Consider the following 26,094-nt stretch of genomic DNA (forward strand, 5'->3'; position numbering starts at 1 on the left):
CCGGAGTGAGTGCACCGGCTTTCGTAGAGGAGAGGGGAAGAGGAAGGACGTGTGCGGGGCGCTCTGGTAGACCACTGGCGGTGGTCCCAGCCGAGGGTCGACAGAGTTCAGAGGAGATTGATTGGTGGAAAGGAGACCTGCTTCCGTGAGCTCCAATCAATTTACTTGTGCACAGACTGGTTAAAACCAAAAACAGTGGTGCCTTTTTCTTAACTATTTTGCTTTTCTACTAACCACATCACAAAATAAGAGTTATAAAGTGTAATCATTTAATCACATATTGTGTACTGTCTGATGTTTTACGTTGTGGGTGCATTACACAGCATCTACGCAAAAATGAGACACAGTTTGGCAGGCAGACGGCAGTGTCCCCTAGATGAACGCGAGTTGATTGAGCCCGATTTTACATATATAGAGGTGAAGGAGCTGTCCTGAATCATTAACTGTGTGCTAAAGGTTTCTGTCCTGATGGTAGCAATGAGAACAAGGCATGACCTGGGTGATGGGGGTCCTTAATGATGGATGATGTTTTTTGCTGAATGCTGTCTCAATTTAGTACTCTTTCCCTCATCCTCACTTTGTTACCATCCTTCTGCTACAGAAGTTCTAGCATGGAGGCCTTTCTGCTCTGCATTCCCACTTGAGACTCACTGTCATACCCAACCTGCCAAGTACCCCAAAGGTGGGCATGAACATGATGGGCTGAAGGGCCAGTTTGGGTGCTGTACGGCTCAATGCCTCTATCTGTCAGTCTGCTCACAGAAGGTCTGCATCCAGAAGTTCGACAGCCCATCCCTATGTGTCCTTGAGAGGCCTGGAGGTAGGTTACCTTCTTTAGTCACCATGGTGAAGGGATTCCCATGGTACCTTGTAGTTTGACGGAGTTGCCTAGGTGCAGCTTAATAGTTAACTACATTTCCTTGGAGACACAGAATACGACAAATGCTGAAACCTGGAACTACATGTAAAATACTGGACGAACTCTCATTTCTCCCCCGTTCCAACAGGCAGAAAATATGAAAGTTTGCGAACACACCGTCATGCTCTAGGACTGCCTCTGTCCCACCGTTATCAGACGCTGAGCAGAAATCTTGTCTGATAAAGATAAGTTCTCGATCTCACAGTCTCGCTCATCGTACCTACTGTGGTGGTCTCTCGCACTGCGTTCCCGAGGGAAGGTCCTTGCATCAGAATGGTCTCTCTCCCTCCCTCGATGCTGTTGGAGGATGGCGCCGGAGCAAGGTTCAATCGACGTGATTGGTAAAGTTGGACTCCAATGCAGGTTTATGATGTGTTTTAGCTTTGGTTCTGCTCGCACTTCCCTGTTCCTACTTTTGGGTGATTTCTGAATCAGGGTAGCCTGCAGATAATGAACACTGAGCTGAGCTGGACTGAAATAAGCCTTTTGATTTTGCGTTTTCACTCATTTTTTTGTTGTTGCTGTTATTTGTGCATGGTGGGGAGTGGGGTGTTTTGATGTTTTTCTTTGAACGGTTGCTTCCATGGTTTTTCTTCATTTCGTGACCGTCTGTGGGGAAGACAATTTTCCGAGTTGTATACTGCAGGCATACTTTGATAAGAAACTTGTACTTTGAATCTTGAATCTCCCTCATTATGGCTATTGCACCTTATTCTTCTACTCGTATTTTCAGTACCCCCAACAATTATTTTGCATTCCGTTATTGTTTTTCCTTTTGTACTACTCGATGTAGTTATGTATGAAATAATCTGTCTAGATGGTACGCAAGCGAAAGCTTTTCATTGTATCTCAGTTCGTGTGACAATAATAATCCACAATTAGCTGTGAGCCTCTATGCCTACCACCAGGACTACTAGAGAGGAGGGGAGGGAACTGGGGCACAACAGAGTGAATCTTCCAGGATCCCTCAGCCCAGACTTGAATGGAATCACACACACAGGGTCACCCTGGACACTGGGACAGAAAGTTCTTGCTGACAGGACTGGACTGGTCCCATTCCCTTAAACAATTAGCAACGGTATCAGATTTAATATCACTAACATATGCCATTGCAGCAACGGCAGGTTGCAACACATTAAAAATGCATAAACTACAATTAAATATATGCATGCTTCTCCACCCCGTCACCTGACATCTCTACCAAAGGAGGCGTAAGGCACTCCTTCACTTCGCTAGCCTGTAGGTCACCCTTGGGCAAGGTGTAGCACCTGCTTAGGTTCAAGGTCACATGAATCCTTGGGAGCAGGTGGTGGATGGTTGTATGAGCAGCCGGTGCAGATCACAAGCCTTGGTTATGTGACCACTGACGCCAGGCAGATCATCTTGGAAGAGAATTGATAATTGCAGGGTAAAGATACTGCCCGGAATAAGGCAATGTCATATGACATTGCCCTCTTCCAGGCAATTATATTTTATAATTTATACCATACAGTTAATCGGAACACATCAGGACCAGTACATTTTGGCCAAATTAAGCGGCTGCCCCAATTAGCTGAAGTTTCATAGAAATAGTTAAAAAGATATAAAAAAGACAAACTGAGTAGCAAATTATGTTGTAAATGAAATACAGGGCAAGGTTGATCACTGCTAATGGTACTACAGTGCTATAAAATTGTGTATTAGCTCCTAATAGTTACTGATGGAGGAATTCAACCAGTATACAAAATGAACAGGCATCTCACGTACTGTAGATATTGGACTGATTTCAACGACTGCATCCACCAGATCTGTATTTTCATTGCAACATTCAAGATGATTGTCCTTACCTTGAAATTCTTCATAGTTCCTAACTTGTTGAAGTAGTGAAATAATTTCGTTTTCACCGCCAGCCATTTTGGGATTTCCAGACATGAAAGTTTGAAGCCACAGTGAGCAAAGCCGTTCGGAATTCTCTTCCTGCTTACATCTCATCCACCATCAGGGTCAAAAATCACTGATTCTTGAACACACACACACCCGTCTGACGCTATATAAAAACCGTTTGCTCTAGCATGTTGAAGGGCATAATGGCCAAACAAGCATGTGTGATTGATGCTGATTGGAACCTGCTCAGCAAGTCTCCTGCCCCAATTTAAATGGAAGAGTGTCCCATTTAAATGAAGGGAATCCTGGAAATTTTCTCTATTAGTTTTTGTTCTTTAAGAGTTGTTCCAAATAAGTAGCTACCCTGATTATCCAATGGCCCAATATATAAATTCATATAAGTTCACGGTTCATTTTCCATTCAGAAATTTGATGGCAGTGAGCTAAAAGCTGTTCCCAATGGATGCTGGATTTAATGAGGGATGCTGCCTTTTAAAGACATTGCCTTTCGAAGGTGTTCTTGATGGAGGGGAAGTTAGTGCCCCGGAGGAGCTGGCTGAGTTTGCAACCCTCCGCAGCATTTTCCAATCCTGTGCAGTGGCCCCTCCAAACCAGACAGTGATGCAACCAGTTAAAATGCTCTCCACCGAACATCTGCTGAAATCCGTAGGAATTTGCTGGTGTTCTCCATCAAGCATGAACTCTCGGGCCCTAACCGTCGAGCCCTCCCCATCCTTCTCCCCTTTAACTTTGATATACTTGCCTCGTGTAATCATCACACAATGACCACAGCCAACTTAATCAGAATCAAATTATCCAGGCCAATTTACTGCAATATAGATTTCAATTTATTCCTATTTCGGGACAATCTTAAACAATCAATGTAGTTAATAAATAGCTGTTGATGGATTCTGACCTCCAGCACTGACTCCTATTGATGAAGCCATTTATACAGTACACTGTGCAGTCAACCAATTAAAATGAACGATAAGCCTGGGTGTTCAATGCCGGAGGGAAGCTTTTATTCTCACTCACTGTGCTGTTTTGTGAGGCTTCCTGTCTGTGTGCATAATAGCCCCAGCACCTCATTTCCCCCTTCGCTTCTTCCTATTTTGGATCCTCATCCACTTTCCATTGACCGCCCTCCTTATCCCTTGTCATTGTCTTAGAAGGACTGAGTGGTAAAGTTGGTGGGGTTGTCACAAGGTGATTGTGTTGCTCGGAAGGCGTATGGAGTCCTGATCTCGGGGGAGTGAGTACAGGAGCCATGAGGTAATGTTGCAGCTCTATAAAACCCTGTTTAGGCCACACTTCCTCCAAGAGGACCACAACCTTGTTATGGATTGGAGGCTTGCATGCTTCAATGACCCAGAGAGCTATATTGCCTGGAATCAGGGCTTTATCTTTGGCTCTTGGTAGAGTCACTCAAGCCATAAAGATCAGAGACCAGACTAAGAGTGGTCCACCAGTCCTCCAGGCTCAGAGGTTCAGCTCAGGGCTAACAACCCTGACTGGTAAAACAAATTCTTATGGAAACAGCAATGAAGAGTCCTTCTACATCTGAGTGCGACGGTATTCCTGAGTCTCCACCCGGGACTTGCATGACTGACGATAGTGAAAACCGAAAGGAGGCTACTGACATGATGAAGGAAGCCCTGAACACCGCCAAAAATGGAGGGCTACATTGCTGCCCCATACACTAGTGGAGTTACAGGCATTAGGTAATTAAAGCCACTCTTGGAATATTGTGTCCGGTTCTGGTCCCCTCATTATAGGAAGGATATGGAAGCTTTAGAGGGGGTGCAGAGGTGACTTACCAGGATGGTGTCTGGATTGGAAAGCATGTCTTATAAGATAAGTTGAGTGAGCTGGGAATTTTTCCTCTTTGGAGAGAAGGAGGAAGAGGGGCTACTTGAAAGAGATATGCCTGATGATAAGAGACGTAGATTGAGTGGACATCTGGAGACATTTTCCCAGGGTGGAAATGGTTAGTATGAGGGGGGCATAACTTTAAGGTGATTAGAAGAAAGTATATGGAAAATAGAGGTTAGAGATAAGATGTTTTACACAGTGTTGAGTGTGTAGAATGCTGTGGTAGAGGCAGATAGATCAGGAATAGGTACATGGGTGATGGAAAAATGGAAGGGAAAGGGGAAGGGTTAGATTAATCTTGCAGTAGGTTAAATTGCTGGAACAACATCGTGGGCTGAAGGCTCTGTACTGTGCTGTAGTGTTCACATGCAATCAGGTCCCTTGACTCACCAAGTCCGTGCTAATCATCAGATGTCCGTTGATACTAATCCAATACTTCATTCTCGTTGAGTTGACTTTGCAGGTTAATAGCACACACTGGCTAGGCCACATCTGCAATGTCATATTCAATCCCAGTCACCACTTTATAGGAAGACTTAGGAGAGGGTGCAGGGGATGTTACTTGGATTAAATGGAATGAGCTATAAGACCATAACACATAGAAACAATTAGGCCATTTGGTCCAATGAGTCTCCTCCTCCATTTCATTATGGACGATTTAATTTCCCTTTCAATCCCATTCTCCTACTTTCTCTCTGTAACCTTTGACACCCTGACTAATCAAGAATTAATCAACCCCTGGTTTAAATATCCCAATGACTTGGGCTCCACAGCCATCTGACAATAAATTCCCCAGATTCACCACTCTCTGGCGAAAGAAATTCCTCCTCATCTCTGTTCTAAAGGGATATCCTCATATACTGAGGCTATGCCCTCTGGTCCTGGATTCTCCCACCATAGGAAATATCTGCTCCATGTACACTCTATCAAGGCCTCTATAATTATTTCAGTATTGCATAGCTTTGTGCTAACCACTATGAAACCATGCTGCCTCAGTCTTTTGCATAAGGGACAGAGGGAGGAATTTAGGGAACAGAGCCAAACAATCTTCCCTATCTGAAATTCACGCTCACTTTTATTATTACATTTTGGTTTCTGGATGTTATTCTAAATTTTTACTGGGAAGGATTTCATTAGATTTTTATATTAATTTTTATAGATCCCTTGACAGCTATCTTAAACATTGGGCATTATGTTAGGCATCATTCCCCATTAAATTATTAAATATGTGTAATAATACTGTTATCTCTTCCCCAGGCTCTTTTGAAGTGCCCTGCGTAATCTGCCCAGATAAGATGTTTTATCGTTTTTGAATTTGGCAACTTTAATTAATATATCTCCTCTCTTTATTTGAAATTACCTGTACCATTTCCATGCTGATCGTTGAGCCCATCGCCTTCTGCATCAGTCTCCCTGGTCTATCCCAGAGCAATCGTTTAGTTTAAGTTGGCACACTGGCCCACCGGGGAGTGCTGCTGCCTCATAGTTCCAGCAATCCTTATATCCGGTGCTGTCCATGTGGAGCTTACATGTCCCTCCGTGACCTGCTTTACTGCTATACGATCAGAATCAGTTACTCTCCCCAAGCAGTAAGGCTGATCGACACCTCCACCCATTATCCCAACCACCACTACTTTATCAACTCCTCTCAGTCACCTATCACAAAATCACTTTATGGACGTGCGATTAATCTATGCATAGAAGCTATCTTAAATATTCTATTATTGTGTTTTTATTATTATTATTATTGTTGTATTTTTATGTTTTCTCAGCTCAAACTGGTAAAAACAATTATTAATATTATTAACAAGAGAGATTCTGCAGATACTGGAAATTTGAGCAAAACACAGAAAATGCTGGAGGAACTCAGCAGGCCAGGTGGCATCTATGGAAAAAAGTACAGTCGACAGTACAGGTCGAGATCCTTCGGCATATTATTATTATTATTATTATTATTATTATTATATTTTCTCAGCCCTGAGGTACAGGCATTGGCAAGCACGATCGTTTCTCAGCTTATGGGAACTTTCAGACTATTCCAGTGGTATTCAGTATTGTGGCTTTCTGAAGATTTACGTAGATAATGCTGTTTAGCCCTAAGTGTTAAAAATGTTATTGTGTAGTGACTTTGGGGTGACGTAGTTATAGATATTACTATTGGGAGGGACAATGTATACCCTGTTCATGTTCCAGAATCTTTCAATTTCCTCTTTTAATTCAGCAAACTTCTGGTGTTGTTCACTTATTAATTTCTGTAAGTTATGTGTGTTTGGAATGGCTGTACCTATTAAGAAAGTTGTTCTTTCTTATTTATCCTGTAATATTGTGTCAGTCATATTGTTAGGTAATATTGTTATGGATTGTCCTATCTGTATTAATTGATTGGTTATAATATAATTTGTAGGACTCTGACTTTAAAACTGCATCATGCTTGTACTTATAGTAAGGTATGATTTCTTTCATGAGTTTGTACTTCAAAGCAAGATTGTGGTGAATGATGTTTGTCATTTGATTGTGCCCACTCAGATTGAGTTAAACTGCTACATGATCCTATAATGTGTTGCATTGTTTTTGGTTTCTCTTGATGTTTTCTGCATTTGTTATCTTGAAATAGTTGGTCTTTTATTATGTATTTTTGATAATTTATTGTGTTAACCACCCAGTTCTGTATTGTCACAAGGAACTATTATTATAGCTACGTTTTTTTACCTTATTGTGCCTTTTTGTGCGGCATTGGATCCACAGTAACAATGATTATGTTCTCTTTTACATTTGTGTGGTGGAAATGACATTAAACAATCCTGAGACTAATATCAGAGTTAAAGATTCAAAGGTTCAAAGTCAAAGTACATTTATTATCCAAGTGTGTATGCAGTATAGAACGTTGACATTCTTCTTCCCCACAGACAGTCATGAAACAAAGAACTATGGAACCAAACTGTCCAAAGAAAAACATCAAACATCAAATTCCCTCCCCCCACATGCAAAAAAAATCATGCAAGCAGAATCAAGAAAAAAATGAGAGAGAAACACAGAATCTAAAGCACAAAATCAAAAGGCATATTTCAGTGCAGTTCAGAATCAGGATCAGCCAGGTTTATTATCACTGACAAATGTATTAAAATTTGTTGTTCTGTGGCAGCAGTACAGTGCAAAGACATAAAGATAACAATAAGTTACAGAAATAAATACTTAGTGTAAAGGAGGAATAATGAGGTGTTCATGGACCATCCAGAAATCTGATGGTTGAGAGGAAGAAGCTGTGCCTGACGTACTGAGTGTGGGTTTCAGGCTCCTGCATCTCCTCCCCGGTGGTAGTAATGAGAAGAGGGTATGCCTGGAATGGTGAAGCTACTTAGTGATGGATGTCGCCTTTTTGAGGAATTACCTTTTGAAGATGCCCTCAGTGGTGGGGAGGTTTGTGCCCGTAGCTGAGTCTACAAACATCTGCAGCCTCTTACGATCCTTTACCTTGGAATGTTCATATCAGAGGTGATGCAACCAGTTGGAAAGCTCTCTAGAGCACATCTGTAGACATTTTTGTGAGGTACCATACTTCCTTAAAAGCCAATGAGGTAGAGCTTCAGGCGTATCTTCTTCATGCTTGCGTCAGTGTGTTGAAACAGAATCACCATATAACCATGTAACAATCACAGCACGGAAACAGGCCATCTCGGCCCTCCTAGTCCGTGCCAAACTCTTAATCTCACCTAGTCCCACCTACCCGCACTCAGCCCATAACCCTCCACTCCTTTCCTGTCCATATACCTACCCAATTTTACCTTAAATGACACAACTGAACTGGCCTCTACTACTTCTACAGGAAGCTCATTCCACACAGCTATCACTCTCTGAGTAAAGAAATACCCCCTCGTATTTCCCTTAAACTTCTGCCCCCTAACTCTCAAATCATGTCCTCTCGTTTGAATCTCCCCTACTCTCAATGGAAACAGCCTATTCACGTCAACTCTATCTATCCCTCTCAAAATCTTAAATACCTCGATCAAATCCCCCCTCAACCTTCTACGCTCCAATGAATAGAGACCTAACTTGTTCAACCTTTCTCTGTAATTTAAGTGCTGAAACCCAGGTAACATCCTAGTAAATCGACTCTGCACTCTCTCTAATTTATTGATATCTTTCCTATAATTCGGTGACCAGAACTGTACACAATATTCCAAATTTGGCCTTACCAATGCCTTGTACAATTTTAACATTACATCCCAACTTCTGTACTCAATGCTCTGATTTATAAAGGCCAGCGTTCCAAAAGCCTTCTTCACCACCCTATCTACATGAGACTCCACCTTCAGGGAACTATGCACTGTTATTCCTAGATCTCTCTGTTCCACTGCATTCCTCAATGTCCTACCATTTACCCTGTATGTTCTATTTGGATTATTCCTGCCAAAATGTAGAACCTCACACTTCTCAGCATTAAACTCCATCTGCCAACGTTCAGCCCATTCTTCTAACCGGCATAAATCTCCCTGCAAGCTTTGAAAACCCACCTCATTATCCACAACACCTCCTACCTTAGTATCATCGGCATACTTAGTAATCCAATTTACCACCCCATCATCCAGATCATTTATGTATATTACAAACAACATTGGGCCCAAAACAGATCCCTGAGGCACCCCGCTAGTCACCGGCCTCCATCCCAATAAACAATTATCCACCACTACTCTCTGGCATCTCCCATCTAGCCACTGTTGAATCCATTTTATTACTCCAGCATTAATACCTAACGACTGAACCTTCTTAACTAACCTTCCATGTGGAACTTTGTCAAAGGCGTTTAATATCATTGACATATGGGTGCCATGGTGGAGATATGTCTCTACCAAAGGAGGGGTAAGGCACTTCTTCAATCTGCCAGCCTGGAGGTCACCCTTGGGCAAGATGTAGCACCTGCTTAGCCTCATGACCAGGGTCATGTGAACCCATGGGAGCAGGTGATGGATGGTCGTATGAGCAGCTGGAGCTTATCACAAGTCGTGTTTTGCAGCCACTAATGGAATTGCAGACAATCTTTGAAGGGTGTTGATGACGGCTGGGGTCACCTGCCAGAAGAAGGCAACAACAAACCAGTTCTATAGAAAAATTTGCCAAGAACAATCATGGACATGGAAAGACCATGATTACCCACATTATGTGACACAGCACATGATGACGACGATGATGATATGTCATCAAATTTGTTGTTTTGTGGCACCAGTACATAAAATACTATAAATTACAATAAGTAATGCAAAAGCAGAACAAAAATAGTGAGGTGGTATTGATAGGCTCATAGTCCATTCAAAAATCTGATGATAGAGGGGAAGAAGCTATTCCTAAAACTTGAGTGGATGTCTTCAGGCTCCTCCCCAACGGTATTAATGAGAGCATTGTAGGGTCCAAGGTAGATCCTCCCCTTGGTTTCACAGAACACGCAACATAAAACATTATAGCAGATCAACCAACCCTTTGGCCAACAATGTCTGACCTGACCATGATGCCAATTTAAACTACTCCCACTTGCTTGCCATGTGCTTGTCTTAAAACTTCTTGAAGGATGCTATCTTATCTACACATACATAAAACCCCTTTCTTTCCAGTCATGAAGAAGGATTTCGGCCCGAAATATTGACTGTTCATTCATTTCCGTAGATGCTGCCTGACCTGCAGGGTCCCTCCAGCATTTTGTGTGTGTTGTTTTGCAGTTCCAGCATCTTAGAATTAGGTCCTGAAGAAGAGTCTCATCTCAAAACATCGACAATTTACCCAACTGCACAGATGCTGCCTGATCTGCCAAGCTCCCCCACAATTCGAAGTGTGCTATTCTGGATTTCCAGTGTGGAAAAGAATAACAAAGTAAATTGGATAATACTGAGAACATGAGTTGTAGGTTGGTACCAACATTGTGGGCTGAAGGGCCTGTCCAATGTTTTAATTGAGGGAATGGTGGAAAAATCAGAATGGAGTCTATGATCATGTTTGACAAACTAGGTTACAGGGGAAGAGGAGAGGGAGATGAGATGGGTCTGCTGAGCACTGGTATAGATTGTAAGGTCACTTAGTACTGTGCTGTTACCTTGCAGTTCAAAATATTTCTTATATTTTGAACTGGGCCTTTATCCCCAGCTCTCTCTCCATGATATCATACCTACCTTGACCTCATTATTTATTTATAGCCAGTAGAATGTTTAAAATACTTTTGACCACAGGATCATAAGATATTGGTGCAGAATTTGGCTATTTGGCCCATCGAGATTGCTCTACCATTTCATCATGGCTGATCCATTTCCCTCTCAGCCCCAGTCTCCTGCCTTCTCCCCATGTCCCTTCATGCCCTGACTAATCAAGAACCTATAACCTCTGTCTTAAATAGACTCCTGTTGGCGTGTGGCCCAGTGGATAAGGCATCGGTCTAGTGATCTGAAGGTCACTGGTTTGATCCTCAGCTGAGGCAACGTGTTGTGTCCTTGAGCAAGGCACTTAACCACACATTGCTCTGCGATGACACTGGTGCCAAGCTGCTTGGGTCCTAGTGCCCTTCCCTTGGACAACATTGGTGGCGTGGAGAGGGGAAGGCTTGCAGCTTGGGCAACTGCCGGTCTCCCATACAACCCTGCCCAGGCTTGCCAACCTTCCAAGGCACAAATCCATGGTCTCACGAGACTAATGGACGCCTATAAATAGACCCAGTGACTTGGCCTGCACACAAATTCACCACTCTCTGGCTAATGAAATTCCTCCTCATCTCCATTCGAACTGGACGTCCCTCTATTCTTTATTTTTATGTTCTAGTCCTCTCAAAATGAATGCTGACATTGCATGTGCTGGAGCAGCATGGTTCGAAGGGCCAAAAATAAACAGTTAACACTTCAGGCTGAGTTAACAGTAAACAGTTAACACTTCAGGCTGAGACCCTTCATCAGGTGCTGCCTGACCTGCTGAGCTCCTCCAGCACATGGTGCGTGTTGGTCTAGGTTTCCAACGTCTCCCGTACCTCTTGTGTTTACTAATTTCCTCGACTCTTTTGTGGCCTTTCCATATGGGAATGAGTGATCCATTAGTTTTGATCCTGATCATATCAATTCTATTCTGGGCTTGGTGAAAACTATCATTGCATTACCTCTAGTTTACAGATTCCCCCTCCTCCACACTCTCTCTAATATTACACATGCTGTAATATGTAATTCCTCTGCTGTTCTTGTATAGCTTTGCCTTGGCAATTTTGATGATAAATGGATCCTCGCACCATTTTATTTCCCTTAGTTTTCCTGATTTGTTGTGGATATAGTGCCTTCTTCTGAGCAGTGCCAGTCATTTCAGTTGCAATTGGTATTGTCTTATTTTTAACCATCTGTTTACACTCCCACTCTGTAATTCTATTTATTCCCCATCCCTTTAACTCCTCCAACTTTTACAGTTCTCTGCTCTCTCGATAGATTGCGCTCAGGAGATTTTATTAATCCACTCTGCTGTCTGCACAGTTTAAAAGCTGGATAATTTCTGCAGCACCACTCTAGTTCCATTCCAGTTCGGGGGGAGATGAGTTGGGGTTTTCTCCCAATCTAAACAGAGTACCTTCCTAGTTGCTTCTCGGTCACTCCCATTCTCAGGTCCACTGGTTATCATCCTGCTCTGCACGTTCCAAGAGTGATCTATCCACTCCATCAATCTGTATTCCTAGAATGATTCTTCTTTCCAAGCACCTACCCTCCACCCAAACCGTCTCTTGCAATCTTCCCATTTCTCTCACACTCCATCCATCATTCACTACACATACTCTCTCATCTTGCTCACACACCCTGTCATCTCCCACATTCCCTTAATCATTTCCCACACACTCTCCATCATCTGCCACCTCTCTTCATCAGCTCCCACATTCCCTTCATCATCTCCTATGCCCTTTCCATCATCTCCCATGCCCCCTTCATCATCTCGCACACTCCCTCCATCATCTCCACACTCCCTCCATCATCTCCCATGCTCTCGCCATCACCTCCCGTACCCTTTCCATCATCTCCCTCAGTCTATCCATCACCTCCAATACCTATTCCATCATCTCCCACAGTCTATCTATATTTCCCACATTCCCTCCATCATCTCCCTTACTCTTTCCATCTTCACTCACTGACAGACCCCTCACCCACCACTTGTTCTGAGGTTATTGGGTTAACCCTGTGTTACAGACACAAGCTGGTCCAGGAGCTGATCCCTCCCACAAGGCAACATTGCGAGAATATTGGCGACTATAAAGGATCCATAAATCTTTATTTAATGTGTGGTCATTTAGGAAGTGGTGAAATAACAAACCTCCTTCTTGGAATTGAAGCATCAAGCTGTCTATTGCACTCTGGTGTTCCCAGCAATCTCATTACTTATCCCCATCTGACACAGGTCAGCACAGTGATGATCAGATCTTGCCCAGCAAAACCTATTGATTCAAGTTCAAGTCATTATTATTTCCTTTTCCTCACTTTTCTCTTTGCAGACCCTAGAGACAATGCTGTTTTTGATGTTTGTGCTGGATGCAAGAGCAAAACCTACTGCTGTCATGTTCCTATACAGCTCATTGTGCTTTGTGTGTACAAGAGGCTTCAATATTTACCAAGAAAACAATGGCCCAAGGCCCACTGAGCTGGTGGCCCAAGCGAATCCGGAATTTGCTGGTCCAAGGTCAAACCAATGATAGGAAAGTCCTGCGATCTAAGGGGTAAGGTCAAATCTGTGATTGTCCAGTCCTGGGGTGAAGTCCAGGCTTGAAGCCCAAATGATCTGAGACTCCAGGGCCAAACATATTGGGCTTGGGGTAGGCCTGTCCTGAGGTTGGAGGTGTGTGTGTGTGTGTGTGTGTGTGTGTGTGAAATACGAAGCTCCACGCAACCACCAAACTCCGTAGAGAACGGGTCCTGGAGCTGCAGTTTGCAGACGACTGTGCTCTTGTGGCCCACACTCCGGAGGATCCTCAGACTGTCCTTACTGTGGCGGTGAGAGCGTACAGCAGGATGGGGCTGACTGTCAATACCACCAAGACAGAAGTGGTTTGCCAATGGAGTGCCAGTGTCCCACCCACCCTACCTGCCTTCACTGTTGGTGATGAAAAGCTGTCAGTGGTGCCATCTTTCAAATATCTGGGGAGCATTCTCTCTGATGATAGCGGCATTGACAACGACATCCAGAGCCTCATTAAACAGGCATCAGCTGCCTTTGGGAGACTTCGGCGTAGAGTCTTTCAGAACAGGAGCCTTCGTCCCTCCACAAAGGCCGCTGTGTACCAAACGGTCTGTGTCTCCACCCTCCTTTACAGCTGTGAAGCTTGGGTAACCTACAGACATCCCTTCAAGTCCTTGGAGTGCTTCCACATAAGCTGCCTCCAGCGCATTCCGGGAATTACTTGGTGTGAGTGGGTGCCTCACACTGAAATACTTGTAAAGCTGTAAAGACCAACTGCAGAAGTATTGAAGCTATGTTCACTCAGTGTCAGCTGCAGTGACTGGGGCACGTGATAAGGATGCCCCCATGTCAGCTACCCCGCAGAGTGTTATACCGCCAGCTACACCATGGTCAACGCTCAGCTGGAGGGCTGAAAAAATGCTATAAGGATCAGATGAAAAATGCTTTAAGGAAATGCAAAATCAGACCTGAGGACCTGGAGGATGCTGCTGCTGACCGTAACACTTGGCGACAGCTGTGTAGAGATGGGGTTCGTATTCTGGAGATGGAAAGAACAACCAGAAAAGAGCAGAAGAGAGCCAGGAGAAATGCAGCCATGGTTGCCATCACTACCACCACATTTACATGTCCCACCTGCAGTAGAACTTATGTGTGCAGGATAGGACTGTACAATCATCAAAGATCTCACCGTTAAAGGAGTGGACGTCATCATTGGATTCCAATGGACAACCAAAGAAGAAGAGGAAGGGAAAGGGCCGTGTTTCGCTGCTGTGCACTTGTTTTGTTTGGCTGTTGCTGCTGCTCATGTTACTCTGTTGAACACTCTGAGCTTGCATTGAGCATGTGTAGTGATACTCGTGGGCTGCCCCCCGCGCACTCTTGGGTGCGTCGATTATTGACGCAAGCAAGGAATTCCACCGTATGTTTCGATGTATAGGTGATAAATGAATCTCAATCTGAATATGGATTCCAATGTAAAGAAAGCGTGGCCATTGAGAGGATGCTTCGTATAGATAGATAGATAAAGATAGATACTTTATTGATCCAAAGGAACTTACAGTAGCATCACAACTGCACAGGTAGAAACATTAGAAGGGTAATAGAAAGTTTAAAAGATAAATTACCACAAACAATCTACAGGAAGGGGTCATCACATCTTTGGCTGTAGGTTGACTCATTATAGAGTCTAATAGCTGAGGGTAAGAATGACCTCAGATAGTGCTCTCTGAAGCAGTGTGGTTGTCATAGTCTATTACTGAAGGCATCTTGCCTAAGAGTGACCTGGAGGCTAGTGGAGGGAAGGAGTGCCTTACACCTCCTGTGGTAAATATGTATCTCTGTCTCACCATCCAAAAATTTCAATGTGCGCATGATAAATAAATCTCAATCTGAATCTGAATTCCAATCTAAGGTCCTAGAAAGAGTGAATGTAGAGAGGGTGTTTCCTCTGGTGGGGGAGTCTAGGACCAGAAGACAAGCTTCAGAATAGAGGGACATCCAATTACAGCAAAACAAGGAGCTTTGGGACAGTGGCCCCAGCGTGGTCAGGGCATTAGGTATTTAGGGTGAAGAGTTCACGGTAATGCTATATACCAGTCAACTTGGCTGCATTTGCCAGTACTGTGTGCAATTCTGTCACCCCTTTGCAGGAAGGATGTGGAGGCTTTTGAAAGGGCACAGCAGAAGTTCACTGGGATGGTGGTCGGATTAGAGGCTATGAGCTACATGGAGAAGTTGGACAAACCTGAATTGTTTTCTCTGAAACCCAGAGACTGAGGACAGACCGTGATAAAAATTAATGCAATTATAAGAGGCTTAGATGAGGTAGATAGTCAGAATCTTTCTCCCAGGGTAGAGGGCATACGTTTAAGGTGAGGGGGGGGGGGGTAAATTTAAAGATCTCCGGGACAAACATTTTACGCAGAGAGCCTTGAAGGGCCTCGGCCTGAAACGCCGACTGTAATTCTCCCTATAGATGCTGCCTGGCCTGTTGCGTTCCACCACCATTTTGTGTGCGTTACACAGAGAGTGGTGAGTGTCTGGAACGTGCAGCCAGGGTGGTGGTTGGAAGCAGGTACAACAGAGGCTTTTAAAAGTCTGTTAGGTAAACACATGAATGTGCAGGCAGATAAGATTTTATTTAATTTAGCATCATGTTCAGTGCAGACATTCTGGGCTGTAGGACCCGTTCACAGTCTGAATCAGAATTAGGTTTATTATTACTGAAATTTGTTGCTTTGTGGCTGCAGTACAGAGCAAGGACATAAAAAAAATGATAATTTACAAAATAAATGTGAATAAAGGAATACTGAGATAGTGTTCTTGGGTTCATTAAGCATTCAGAAATCTGATGACAGAGGTGAAGAAGCAGTTTATGAACTGTTGAGTGTGGGCCTTCAGATTTTTGTACCTCCTTCCCAATGACAGCAATGAGAAAAGGGCATGTCATGGTTGATTAGGGTCCTCAGCGATGGATGCTGCCTTCCCGAGGGTATCTTTGATGGCAGGGAGGGATGCATCCATGAGTCCTGCACCATACCATTCACTGATCTATGCTTTTAACCATGTCCTCTATCTTTCTATAACTTCTTGTCAATGAGGTTTCAGTGGGAGTTTGACGTCAGTTTTCTCTCCACGGGTTATTTTGAACGGACAGCTTTCTCCAGTCCTCCTGTCAGTGAGTAGCATTCCCGCATCTGAGTTGGGGAACCATGGTGTTTACAGTCAGAGACATGATCGCAAAAGTCTCGGCTGACACTTGTTCTCTTATGGTGTTGAGGGAGTGCTTTCGTCCTGCATTTACTGCCACTGGCGAATCGTGGCAGCCGCCTGTTGGGGCCAAATCTTAGAGAACAAAAACTAATCAAGGAAGTAGCCAGGATTCCCTTTGTTAATTTGGGACACTATGGTGTTTAACTGGGACACGAGACTGTTGCTGAACCGTTTCTAACTTGCATCAGACACGTGCACTTGTATCTCTGCTACATTATACTTAGAGCAAACAGCTTTTAAATAGCGTCAGTTATGTGTGTTTGTGTTCAAAAAGCAATGTTTTTGTCACTGATAGTTGGTGAGAAATAATTAGTTAGTCGATTCTGAACTGTTTTATTTTCGTGTGTTGCCCCAAACTGTTTTGCTCACTGCAGTGTTAAGCATATTGAGGCTTGGAGATACCAGTAACAGCCGGGAAGTAAAATGAAACAATTTCACTACTTCAACAAGTTAGGAACTATGAAGAATCTGTAGGTATTGGCAATCATCTTGAATGCTACAATGAAAATGAAGATTTGGAGTATGGTATGAAGGTAAACCATTATCTTCAAGAGATGTCTGTGCTGATTTGGTTCATTTACAGCCAATCAAAGGAACGTATCATTGTATGTTGAATTCCTCTGTCAGTAACTATTAGGAACTAATACACAGTTTTAGAGTACTGTGGAGTATTGATAATGTCCCTATTTGTTCTGTTTTTTAATTTAAGTGCATGGTTTATTACTCCATTAGATAGCAGTTTGTCATTTTTATACCTTTTGCACTACTTCCATGAAACTTTGGCTAATTGGGGCAGCCGCTTAATTGGGCCAATATGTACTTGTCCTGATATGTCCCAATGAACTGGAGTCCATTGTACTGCACTGACTCAGAACAACATTTTCATGAAATACACTATATCAGTGATAGTGAATTTTGCTTCTGAAAATACCCATTTGATGTTGGTGGATTTTACTGTGTGAGAGCAGGGTGCCGTGAACTTTTTATTCGCAAATTTGACTCCAATTCCAAATAAGAACATATGTCATTGGCTACAAAACACGGTTATGAGGTGACAAAAGATCTTATGTTTTCTTTGCACGGACCCCACTAACTCCTTCTGAGAGAAGAACTTTGTACGTGGCATGTGAAGTATGCCATTTTGATGACTTCCTGTCAACTCTGGAAAGTTAGCACTCCAGGGGGTGTTGAGATTAATGTGAGTATAAAAATAACTTAATGCTGTAAAATTATTTGTGCCATCTCTGTTCAGATCTACAGGAGATTAGCTGTTGTTACCAAACTAAATATACCCTGGTGCAATCATCCTCACTTAGGTGCCTTTCCAGTATCTTTTGATTTCCAGTTCCTTGAACCTGGGTGCTGGTGCGCGTTCATCTGTAAATAGGAGAGTGTACAAATATGTGTATGTGGTGTATCTCATTGAAACCTATCCAATGTTGAAAGGCCTCGATAGAGTGGATGTGGAGAGGTTGTTTCCTATAGTGGTGGAGTCTAGGACGAGAGGACACTGCCTCAGAATAGAGGGATGTCCATAGAGAACAGAAATGAAGAGGCATTTCCTCAGCCTGAGGGAGGTGAATCTGTGGAATTCTTTGCCACAGGCGGCTGCAGAAGCTAGGTCACTGAATTTAGGTGGAGGCTGATAGGTTTTGGATTCATCAGGGCATGGAAGGTTACAGGGAGAAGGAAGGAGAATGGGGTTGGGAGGGAAATGGATCAACCATGATGAAATGGCAGAGCAGATTTAGACCATAAAACCGTACGATATAGGAGCAGAATTAGGCCATTTGGCCCATTGAGTCTGCTCTGCCATTTCATCATGGCTGACCCAGTTTTCCTCTCAGCCCAGTCACTTGTTTTCTCCCCGTATCCCTTCATGCCAGACCAATAAATATCAGTAGACTTGTTGGGCCAAATGGCCCAATTCTACTCCTATGTCTTCTGGTCTTATGGCCTTACCTGGGGTACTTCAGGAGGTGGTATTCACTAGATATGATAGTATTGCTTTGCAGCACCAGCTGTGAGATTGAGGTTCACTTCTGGCTGCTGTCTGTAAGGAATTTGTACATTCTCCCTGTGACCATGTGGGATTGCTCCGAGTGTTCCAGTTTCCTCCTGCATTCAAAGATGTATGGCCATGCTAGGTTGGCACCAGAAGCATGGCGAAACTCGAAGGCTGCCCCCAGCACATCTTCGACTGCATTGGTTATTGGCACAAAATATAGTGTTCACCCACTACTGGACAAAGAGGGGTTGGGTTGTGTGGGGAGGTCCCTCAGTTATTTATAATAGTGCACCATTTCAGAGGGCCACATGGGTGGCAGCAGTGAGACTGATGTGTAGAAATAGAATAGAGTGTTATGGAAAGCATTGCCTAGAGAAAGAAAAGGCGTTGCACGGGTTATTCTTGTAAATGATTTTTTTTACTGTGAATAAAGTTTATTTTGATATAAAAACAATATACTTCTCTGTATATTTTTACGTACTTGTGACAAGTAAAGCTGAAGTTGAGGTGATGTCTGCTTGCAGTCCATGCGTGTATACGTTTAACAGATAATTTATTAGATAGCTCTGTACCTAATAAAGTGGCCACTGAGTGTTTGTTGGTGATCTTCTGATGCGTTCTGCATTCAGAAATGGCTCTCTGAAGTGATAACACTGGGAATTTAAAGTTGCTGACCCTCTCCACCTCTGATCCCCCAGTGAGGACTGGCTCATGGACCTCAGGTTTCCTGCTTCTGAAGTTAATAATCAGCTCCACAGACTTGCTGACATTGAGAGAGAGATTGTTGTTATGGTACTATTCAGCCAGATTTTCAACCTTCCTCCTAAATGCTGGTTCATCGCCACTCTTGATTTGGCCAACAACAGTGGTATTGTCATCAAATTTAAATGTGGCATTGAGGCTGTGTTTAGTCACATAGTCATAATTGTGAAGTGAGTAGAGCAGGGGGCTAAGCACACAGCATTGTGGTGCTGGAGATTGTGGAGGAGATATTGTTGCCATTTGAACTGACTGGGGTCAGCAAATGAGAAAATCAAGGATCCAATTGTACAAGGAGGTATTGAGGCCAAGGTGTTGAATCGATTGATTAGCTGTGAGGGGATGATGGTATTCTATGCTGAGCTCTGGTCAATAAAGAGCATCCTGGTGTATGCATCTTTACTGTCCAGATGCTCTACAGCACTCCTCACTACCCTATCGTTCACTGAATAAGACCTACCCTGAATGGCTCTACCTAATGCAACACTTCACACTTGTCAGCATTAAATTCCATCTAATTTTATTTATAACCTCATCTTGAATGCCTAACGAGTGAAACTTCTTGACCGGCCTTCCATGTGGGAACTTGTCGAATGCCCTGCTGAAGTCCATGCAGACAAAATCTACTGCGCTGCCTACATCAACTTTCCTGGTAAGTTCCCCGTGATGCAGCCAGTCAATATGCTCTGTAGTACAATTCAAAAGAGGTTTGTTAAAGTTTTAGAAGTCAAGATATGTGAGTATAAAAATAACTTAATGCTGTAAAATTATTTGTGTCATCTCTGTTCAGATCTACAGGAGATTAGCTGTTGTTACCAAACTAAATATACCCTGGTGCAATCATCCTCACTTAGGTGCCTTTCCAGCATCTTTTGACTTCCAGTTCAAATCAAGACAAATCTTTGCAAACTTCAAAGGAAGTAGAGGTGCTGGGGTGCTTTCTTCGTAATTGCACTAATGAGCTGGGCCCATGACAGGTCCTCTGAAATGATAGCACCGAGTAATTTAAAGTTGATGTCCCTTTTCCTCCTCTGATCTCCAGATGAAGATCAGATCAAGGACTTCCGATTTCCTTCTCCTGAAGTCAAAAATCAATCTGTAGCCTTGCCGACATTGAGAAAGGGTTATGACTTTGGATACTGTTGAGTGGGGTGAGAGGAAAGTCACAGGGGTTGGGTCTCTGGTACTGTCTGTCTCTGTGACTCAGAAGGGAAGGGGCAAAAAAGAGCTGAGCTGTGTTCGTAGGGGATTTGTTAGATAGGGGAACAGACAGGAGGCTCTGTGGGCGAGAATGAGATTCCCAGATGTCATGTTACCCCCTGAGTGCCAGGGTTGGGGTCATCTTGGATCGAGTCGTCAGCATTCTTAACTGGGATGGTGACCAGCCAGGGTCATCGTCCATGTAGGTACCAACGTCATGGGTCGGACGAGTGATGAGGTTCTGCATGGGGAGTTCAGGGAGTTAGAAGCGAAGTTAAAGGGCAGGATCTCCAGGATTCTGATCTTAGGATTGCTGCCCATGCACATGCTAGTGAGGTCAGAACCAGGAATATTAATCAGTTTAACACGTGGCTAAGGAGTTGGTGTAGCCGGGAGGACATAAGATTTTTGGTTCATTAGGCGCTCTTTTAGGGAAGGTGGGGTGTCCACAGAAGGGACGGTTTGCACCTGAACGGAAGGGGGCTAAGATCCTAGTGGGAAGGTTTATTAGTGCTGCATGGTGGGGTTTAAACAAGAGCTGCAGGGGGTTGGGAACCAGAGTGCCAGAACAGTTAGTGGAGAGGTTGTGGAGGCTGATGTTGGTAAGACTTCAGACAAAGTCAGGAATCAAAAGGTTGAGCACGGTGCGACTAGTGTCCTGAGCTGCAAATATTTCAATGCAAGATGTATCATAGGAAGGGAGAATGAGCTCAGGGCATGGACCAACACCTGGAATTATAGCTATTAGTGATACTTGGTTGCAGGAGGGACAGGACTGGCAGCTCAGTATTCCAGGGCTCCATTTTCTTAGGTGTGACAGAGTGGGAGGGGTGGCGTTTCTAGTCAAGGAAAACGTCACAGCAGAGCTCCATCAGGACAGACTGGAAAACTTGACCGGTGAAGCATTATGGGTGGAACTGAGAAATAAAAAAGGTATGACCACGTGAAAGGGGCTATATTACAGACTACCTGACAGTCCTAGGGATTTAGAGGAACAATTTTGTAAAAGCGATTGCAGACTGGGGCAAGAAACTTATGGTTGTTATAGTAGGTGCATCCAGTGACCACAATGCCTTTAGTTTCAAAGTTAATATGCAAAAAGATTGGTCCAGTCTGATCATTCTAAACTGGAGACAGGCCAACTTCAATGATATCAGAAATGATCTGGCAAGTGCGGATTGGAACAAGGCTGTTTTCTGGCAAGGATGTATTTGGAATGTGGGAGGCCTTCAAAAATGAAATTTTGAGAGTATCGAGCTTGTATGTCAGAATAAAAGGTAAATGTAACAGGTGGTAGGGAAACTTGGTTTCCAAGAGATATTGAAGCCCTGGTTATGAGAAAAAAAGGAGATACGTGGCAGATATAGGCAAGTAGGAACAAATGAGGTGCTTATCGAGGACAAGAAATGCTAAAGAACACTTAGGAAGGAAATCAGGAAGACTGAAGAAGGCATGACATTTCTCTAGCAGACAAGGTAAGGTGAATCTTATATTAAGAGCAAAAAGATTGCAAGGGAGAAAATTGGTCCTCTGGAAGATCAGAATGGTAATCCAACTGTGGAACCAAAACAGATGGGGGACACCTTAAATGAATTTTTTGCAATTGCATTTACTCCGGAGGCAACTTCATGGACCCAGTACAGATTACTGGGGAGGAGGCCTTTTTCTATCCTGAGACAAATCAGGGTGGATAAATCCACAGTCAACATTGTTTCATGCATGGTAGGTCATGTCCAACCAATCTTATAGAGTTTTTCAAAGAGGTTACCAGGGAAGTTGATGAACGCAAGGCAGCAGACGTTGCCTACATGGACTTCAGTAAGGCATTTGTCAAGGTCTCGCACTGGAGGTTGGTCAATAAGGTTCAGTTGCTCAGCATTCAGGATGAGGCAGTAAATTGAATTAGATATTGGCTTTGTGGTAGAAGCTAGAGTGTGGTAGTAGAGGGTCGCCTCTCCGATTGGATGCTTGTGATGTGGAGTGCTGCAGGGATCGGTGCTGGGTCCTTTGTTATTTGTCATCTATGTCAATGATCTGGATGATAATGTGGTTAACTGGACCAACAAACTTGTGGATGACAATAAGCCTGAGGGTGTAGTGGACAGTGTGGAAAACTATCATGGCTTCCAGGGGGAGCTGCATCAGCTGGAAGAATGGGCTGAAAAATGGCAGATGGAATTTAATGCAGACGAGTGCGTAGTTTTGCACTTTGGTAGGACCAGCCTGGGTCAGTCTAACAAGTGAAGTCAAGTCAAGTCAAGTCACTTTTATTGTCATTTTGACCATAACTGCTGGCACAGTACATAGTAAAAATGAGACAACGTTTTTCAGGACCATTTGTGTTACATGACACGGAACAAAAACTAGACTGAACTATGGAAAAAAACCCAACACAGACAAAGCTACACTAGACTACAGACCTACCCAGGACTGCATAAAGTGCACAAAAACAGTACCAGCATTACAATAAATAATAAACAGGATAATAGGGCAGTAAGGTGTCAGTCCAGGCTTTGGGCATTGAGGAGTCTGATAGCTTGGGGGAAGAAACCGTTACATAGTCTGGTCGTGAGAGCCCGAATGCTTCGGAGCCTTTTCCCAGATGGCAGGAGGGAGAAGAGATTGTATAAGGGGTGCATGGAGTCCTTCATAATGCTGTTTGCTTTGTGGATGCAGCGTGTAGTGTAAATGTCCATAATGGCGGGAAGAGAGACCCCGATGATCTTCTCAGCTGACCTCACTATCCGCTGCAGGGCCTTGCGATCCGAGATGGTGCAATTTCCGAACCAGGCAGTGATGCAGCTGCTCAGGATGCTCTCAATACAACCTCTGTAGAATGTGATGATTTTCACATATTTTCAAATTTTTTCTTCTTTTAATGGTTATTTTTGTTTTTTTTCATATATAATCATATGGACTTGATTGATTAAGGTATTTTTTTTCTGCTGATGTTTAATAGGATATTGTTATCTTATTATCAATGTGACTTCAAGTCTATTGTATTCATAATTTACTCATTATTATGTTATGTTTTTTTATATGTATATATGAAAATCAATAAAAAAATTGAAAAAGAAAAAAAGAAAGAATGTGATGAGGATGGGGGGTGGGAGATGGACTTTCCTCAGCCTTCACAGAAAGTAGAGACACTGCTGGGCTTTCTTTGCTATGGAGCTGGTGTTGAGGGACCAGGTGAGATTCTCCATCGAGTGAACACCAAGAAATTTGGTGTTCTTTACGATCTCTACAGAGGAGCACAGAGATCAGCAGGGAACTATGGAGTGTGGTCAAACAGAAGGATCTAGGAATACAGGTCCATAATTTGTTGAACGTGACATCACAGGTAGATAGGGTCATAAAGAAAGCTTTTGGAACATTCACCTCATAAATCAACATTTGATTACAGAAGATGGAATGTTATGTTGAAGTTGTATAAAAAATATTGATGAGGCATAATTTGGAATATTGTGTCCAGTTTTGGTCACCTACCTTCAGGAAGGATGTAAATAAGATTAAAAGAGTACAGAGAAAATTTACAAGGATGTTGTCAGGTCTAGAGGACCAGAGTTATAAGAAAAGATTGAATAGGTTCGGACCGTATTCGTTAGAATGTTGAAATCTGAAAGGAGATTTGATAAAGGTATACAAAATTATTATGGGTATAGATAAGATAAATGCAAGCAAGCTTTTTCCACTGTGCTCAGGTGGGATTACAGCTAGAGGGCATGGGTTCAGGATGAAAGGCGAGAGGCTAAAGGAGAACATGAGGGAAAACCTCTTCACTCAGAGGGTCATGAGGGTGTGGAATGAGCTGCCAGCACAAGTGGTGCATGCAAGTTCGATCTCAATGTTTAAGAGAAGTTTGGACAGGTACATGGATAGTTGGGATATGGACAACTATGATTCTGATGCAGGTCAATGGGACAAGGCAATTTAAATGGTTTCAGCGTGGAATAGATGGGCCAAATGGCCTGATTCTCTGCTGTATTTCTCTGTGACTATGATTCTATGACATCTCGCTGTCAGATTTTCAATTCCCTCCGATATGCTGATTCACTGCCTTTGTTTCGACCAATAACAGCGTTATTGTCAGCAAATTTAATTGGAGCTGTGCTTAGCCACACAGTTATAATCATGAAGTGAGCAGAGCAGAGGGCTAAGCACACAGACTTGTGGTGAACGTGTGCTGATGGAGATTGTGGACAAGCTACTGTTACCAATCGGAGCTGTCCGAGGAAATCAAGCACCCAATTGCAAAGGGAGGTTTTGAGGCTAAGGTCTTATTGTGAGGGATGTTGGTATTGAATGCTGAGCTGTAGCTGGTAAAAAGCATCCTGATGCATGCATCTTTACTGTCCAGATGTTCCAGGGTTGAACTGGAACAGATCCAAGTCACTTCGCAGGCAGGAGTTTTTGTGACTCAGCACCAAACTCTCAAGGCACTTCATCACAGTGGATGTAAGTGCTGCTGGGCAACGGTCATTGAGAATGGTTGCTATGTTCCTCCTCGTCACTGGTATAATTGAAACCTGTTTGACGCAGGTGGGTGCCTCAGACTGCTGAAGTGAGAGGTTAAAGATATCGGTGAGAACTCCAGCCAGTTGATTAGCTCAGGTCTTTAGTACTTGGCCAGATACCCCGTTTGGGATGGATGCTTCCCATGGGTTCACCCTCCTGAAGGATGCTCTCATGTTGGCTGCAGAGGCTGAAATTACAAGACCATTGGTGGCTGTAGGAGTTCATGATGGTTCCTCCATGTTCTGATCGTCAAAGAGAATATGGAAGGCATTGAACCTGTTGTCACCTATTTCACTTTGTAAGAGGTGATAGCATTCAAGCCTTGTCATAGCTGTTGGACATCCTTTAGCGGTTCCTGTTTGGTCCGACTTGCCACTTTGCCCTTGAGATTGGAGATGCTGGCATTTTGCATTGGAGATGGTCTAGAGAAGAATCACGAGTTATTCTGGGAAAGAAGGTGTTAATGTATGAGGAGCGTTTGATGGCTCAGGGCTTGTACTTGCTGGGGTTTTGAAGAATGAGGTGGGATTTCATTAAAATCTATTGAATATTGAAAGGTCTAGATAGAGTAGACATGGAGAGGATGTTTCTTGTAGTGGTTGAGTAAAGGACCAAAGGGCAGTGTCTCAGAATAGAAGGACGTCCATTTAGAACAGAGATGAGGGGACAATTCTTTAGCCAGAAGGTGGTGAATCTGTGGAATTCATTGCCATTGAGGGTTGTGGAGGCCCCATCATTGGGAATATTTAAAGCAGAAGTTGACAGGTTCTTAATTAGTCAAGGTGACAAAGGTTGTGAAGAAAAAGCAGGATAATGGGGTTGAGAGGGTTAACAAATAAGCCATGGTGAAATGGCAGAGCAGTCTCGATGGATCAAATGGCCCAATTCTGCTCCCGTGGCTCATGGTCTTATGGTTTTGTGACATGTGACAGCAGTTCAGTGCAATACATAAGAATATTTTAAGTTACATTAAGGAATTTATAAAAAATAAATAAATAGTGCAAGGAGACAG

The 26,094-nt window shown here is 43.4% G+C and overlaps 1 long non-coding RNA gene across 5 annotated transcripts in view; it reads left to right on the forward strand.

Moving 5' to 3' along the window:
• The first annotated feature begins 706 nt into the window (after positions 1-706).
• The window catches only part of LOC132377711 (uncharacterized), a 91,950-nt gene continuing 66,562 nt past the window's right edge, over positions 707-26,094 (forward strand). Inside the window, exons 1-2 of one of the 5 annotated variants that reach the window (XR_009506724.1) lie at positions 707-1,282; positions 6,427-6,569. This is a non-coding gene — a long non-coding RNA (uncharacterized LOC132377711). The remainder of the gene's footprint in view (positions 1,283-6,426; positions 6,570-26,094) is intronic. The other 4 variants (XR_009506726.1, XR_009506725.1, XR_009506727.1 and 1 more) reach the window with 4 other exon arrangements.

This window comes from Hypanus sabinus, chromosome 19, assembly GCF_030144855.1.
Source record: "Hypanus sabinus isolate sHypSab1 chromosome 19, sHypSab1.hap1, whole genome shotgun sequence".
Classification (NCBI taxonomy): Eukaryota; Metazoa; Chordata; class Chondrichthyes; order Myliobatiformes; family Dasyatidae; genus Hypanus; species Hypanus sabinus.